At 53.3% G+C, this 4435-nt stretch overlaps 1 protein-coding gene across 4 annotated transcripts in view; it reads right to left on the minus strand.

Annotated features, from left to right (window-relative positions):
- The window catches only part of FAM214B (family with sequence similarity 214 member B), a 13755-nt gene extending 10833 nt beyond the window's left edge, over positions 1 to 2922 (minus strand). Inside the window, exon 1 of one of the 4 annotated variants that reach the window (XM_017543053.2) lies at positions 2825 to 2922. The gene's annotated coding sequence lies outside the window, so the exon portion shown is untranslated. Of the gene's footprint in view, positions 1 to 2236; positions 2590 to 2824 lie in introns of those variants that run through there. The other 3 variants (XM_017543055.2, XM_017543050.1, XM_017543048.1) reach the window with 3 other exon arrangements.
- Positions 2923 to 4435: the final 1513 nt, after the last annotated feature.

Below are 4435 nucleotides of genomic sequence, written 5' to 3' on the forward strand. Positions count from 1 at the left end.
ATAACAGGTAGAGACACAGAACACTGTAGGAAAAAAATAATCCCTTAGCAACCCCACTGTATTCTTTCTTCTATCTTTCTGTCACTACTATAGGCCAGGGCTTAGTTACCTACAAAGGTCAGAAGACAATAGTTCAGGGTGAAGGATCAAAGCTGTTCCAGGCCTCAACATATCCTGGGAAAGCAGCATGGTACAACCATGAGGCCTTACTTTGCTGCACTAAATTTACCCTGCTTTATTTTTCTATAGCAGTTATCACTACTTGACTTCTCCCTCCCCACTCCCTACAATTTCTTTCTCCCCTTATTAGAATGGAAGCTCCATGAGAGAAGCAACTTTGTTTTGTTCACGCTTATATTCCCAGAGTCAACATTAGTCCCTGGCATGTTCAATAAACATTGATTGAAGAAAACAACAGGTCCTGGGCTGAGTGAACAGTAAATCAGGAGAGCTGGATTCTAACTTATGCCCTTTCATTGTGACACCTGGGGAATCACAGTCTCTTTAGCCATAAATTTCTAAACCTGTAAAATGAGGGGATTGTATAGACAATGATTGCTGAGGGCCTCTGCAGGTCTGGCCTATTAGTGCTATAATTCTAACGACTATTGTTCACTCATATCCATTTCAGAGGATAGGTCCAGGCATTCGAATGCTCTGCTGCTTGTACCAAAGCAGAAAGCCTCCTCCAGTCTCAGCACAGCAAACTGATGCCCTGCATCTTCATGCCCCACCCACTCACACAAACCTCCCCAGTCCCGAGGAAGCTGGAGAGAGTCTGCCCTAGGCCCGCCCTCTCTGCGAGACTGTCTGGGAAGCAGTGTTGTCATAGCAATCAGCTCCTCCTTAAAAGGCTTCAGCCTGCCCTTTTTTACCCCACCCTACCCCAGGGCTTTGTCTGTCCTTAGCACACTCCCCTCCCCAGCCAGTCTCTCAGCTCCTGGGTGGTTGTGTGAGGAGGCTGGCTTGGGGCCCCTTTTAGCAATACTGTCACACTCATTCAGCCACTGTGTGGAACTCAAGTCTTTCCCACACTCTCCCAGCCAGTCCAGGGGCAAAAAGAACTCTGGCACTTCATCAAATCCCCTCAGGGAAGCTGAGGAGCCCTCAGGAGTACTAGGTCCTAGTCTTGGTCCTGATAGTGCTTTCAAGAAGGGAAAGTGGGGAGCCACTCCGTCTTTCTCCCCAAGCTGAGGCTGGAACCTCACACCCCTTACTGCGTTCAGCTTACAGTAGTGGCCCACCTCTGAGAAGAGATCGAAGACCCTCAGTACTCCTCACCACCTCCCCCTTCCCACAGAAGCCCTAGGGTTCCCAACCCAGGGGAAGGACAAGAGTGTGGAAAATAAAAAATAAAAAGAGTGGGGAAAACCAGTTGGTGGCAAGTGGTAAAATGTGGCTACCAATCACTTGGGGGGCCATGTGAGACACCTGGGTGGTAGCGGTGGGGGTGGGGTCTGAGCCCTGCTGCTGGTTACCAGGGTCTCTGGTCATTGAGTACAAAGTCCTGGGCAGGGCACAGCTCCTAGATGGGCAAGGGCCAGGCCAGGCCCTGGGGCAAGGAAGGAAGTGGGAAATGAGCACACCCAGAGCATAAGGGCAGGGCAGGGCGGGGGAGGGGGAGACAGAGACCAAGGCCGGCTCTGGGAGGAACAGGAACTAGGATGGGGGGTTGACAGGAACACAGTGGGGGAAGGGTCCCGCGGGACATCAGCTAGGGGAAGAAACCCCAGTCTCAGTTGGACAGATCCAAAATAGACTGAGGAGACAGTCACACAAGCCCTGGTGACAAGCAGGGTCCAGCTCCTCTCAGTGCCCAGGCCAGAAGGTGGAGTTAAAAGCTGAGCAGACAGGAGTGCAACAGATTGGCCTCTTCACCCCACTAATTCCATCACCCTTGCTCCTAGAACCCAGAACACAAATGTCTTCCTGGAGTTACTACAATGCCCTAAACTGCTAGGGTACTGGGGGTTCTGTTCTCCCGTCTCAACTGGGGCCTACAACCCCTTCCCCTCAGATAGTGCCCGCAGACCCTCCGACACCCCTACACTCTGGCCCACCACCCTTCTCCATTAAACAGTCTCCCTTCTTTCAAAGCGCCTCCAAGTCCCCTCCCCTTTATGTACCGCCTCCAACCCCCCTACATCAGACAGCGACCCAGCCCCCTCACAGTGTACCTCGCACCCCCCACAAAGCGCTCCCATCCTTCCCCCACAGAGGCCCCTGGAGAATGCACCTTGTTGCCCACACATTGAGTACCGAACCGCTCCCCCGACTCCGTGTCTTCCCTCAACACACAGCAGTCTCCAGATTGTCTGCAAAGCGCACCCCCATCCGTGTCCCCTTCTTCCTCGCTCACCCCGCCCCACACCTGTAGTTCCGTGGGTCCCGTTGCACTTGGGGAGGTGGTAGTGGTTGAGGCAGTTACTGAGCAGCCCTAGCTGTAGCCTCGGACTGCAAACCTCGCCCCTTCGGTCTGAGCCCCGCCCCCGCAACGCCCAGGCCCACCCTCTCCCTTGTCCCACCTTCCACCTTCTCCGGCCTTGTCCCTTTCCTCGTTTAATTTCTCAAGCTCCTCCCCTGTTGCCCCGGCCCCGCCCCTTCTGACCCCGCCCCCTTCTCATTTTCTTTGCATTTCCCCAGGATCCTCCGCTTTTCCTAAGCCCCACCCCTGATCCCCGCCTCCTCTGGGTCTCTCCGCCTTTCACCAGCGCCCCCTCTCGGATTCCAGCCTGGTAGAAGTCGCGCCACACCCCCTTTCACCACGATCCCCCTCCCATCTCAGAGTCTCTCCTTCCTCCGCCCCTTATCCCTCTCGCCTCACCCGGGCGCTGGCGCTCCAACCCGGATCCGCTGGCTCTGATTGGCGGTGGCGGCCCCAATGGATGACGGAGGAGACAAAGTGATGGCTGCAGGTCGCCTGAGGTCCCACCCCGGCCACGTGCGTCTTCTGTGATGACAGGTCCAGAGGGGTGGGGCCTCGGCCGGCAGGCTGCTAACCAAAGCCGAGAGGATCGAGGCGGGGGTGGGGAGCCCGAGCCGGGGCCAAAGCCACAGGCCTGAGGGCTCTGAGCCCGGTTGGGGCTCTCTCGCAGCCTTCGCTCCAGTGTCAGCTGCCTGTGGAACTCGAGTCTCTTTGTAGGGACGTGTGGGTTGCCGCGTGCATTTGCACTAATAGGGGAGGTCCGTAGGGTTTGCCAGGTAGTGCAAGGAATCTCAGGGGTCTGTGAAAATGCGGGAATCTGGTCGGTGGGGTTCAGGTTTGTGAGGTTGAGCAGTTTCTGAAGCTTACTCTGTGGAGGCGGATGTGGGTTTTGGGATGAACAGCAGGAGTCAGATCTGTTACCTATTGAGGCAGGTCAGCGAAGAGGTCTGTGAATTTTACGAGATGAGTGTTGATATGGAGTTAGGAGGGCCTGCAACTGCTGAAGAAAAGTGGGGCCTTTGCTTTGTACAGGTGTCAAATGAACTGCATGACAGTTACATATGTTCTGCAATTTAATTGGCGCTTGAGTCTCCTCTCCCAGCCTCTCCTCAGGAGATACAGTAAGGGAGGGCGACGCTTACCAGACACCGGTAGATGGCAGCACAGGACACTTGCAGAACTGAGAGAGCCCAGCTCAGCGCTAGTCTGTGGCCTCTCCGAAGAGCGGTCTGTTTGAGTCTTGATTTGATCAAGTTCTCCAAAAGTCACTTTATTTATTTATTTGTTTGTTTGTTTGTTTGTTTAGAGAAGGAATCTCTCTCTTTCGCCCAGGCTAAAGTGCAGTGGCGTAATCTCGGCTCACTGCAATCTCTGCCTCCTGGGTTCAAGCAATTCTCCTACCTCAGCCTTCCGAGTAGCTGGGATTACAGGCGTGCACCACCAGGCCGGGCTAATTTTTCGTGTTTTTAGTAGAGACGGGGTGTCACCATGTTGGCCAGGCTGATCTCAAACTCCTGACCTCAAGTGATCCGCCAGCATCAGCTACCCAAAGTGCTTGGATTACTGGCGTGAGCCACCGCACCCCGCCAAGTCTCAGGTTCTTTAGGCTCTGTGGCTTTGTGTCAGTATTAAACTGGTTTACTCAACGTCAGTGGTGTGGAAGGCGCGAAAAAAGAAAGAAAAAAGCATTTTATCTGCCTTTAGGGAACTTATTGTTTAGAAAGTTATACAAATGCCTACATAATTCCAGAAGGGTAAACTAAGAAGGATTTTGTGTAGTGGGAAAAGCACAGAATTTGAAGTCATCTAAACTTCTTCAACTTCAAACTTCAACTTATAGGTTCAACTTACGAGTTAGTCTCATACCTTTGAGTATTTTCTAGCTGTATAGATTTGGGTAAATTACTTGACTTAAAAAGAAACCTTAGGCCGGGCGCGGTGGCTCAAGCCTATAATCCCAGCACTTTGGGAGGCCGAGGCGGGTGGATCACGAGGTCAAGAGATCAAGAC

Source organism: Cebus imitator, unplaced genomic scaffold (genome assembly GCF_001604975.1).
Source record: "Cebus imitator isolate Cc_AM_T3 unplaced genomic scaffold, Cebus_imitator-1.0 Scaffold149, whole genome shotgun sequence".
NCBI classification, from domain to species: domain Eukaryota; kingdom Metazoa; phylum Chordata; class Mammalia; order Primates; family Cebidae; genus Cebus; species Cebus imitator.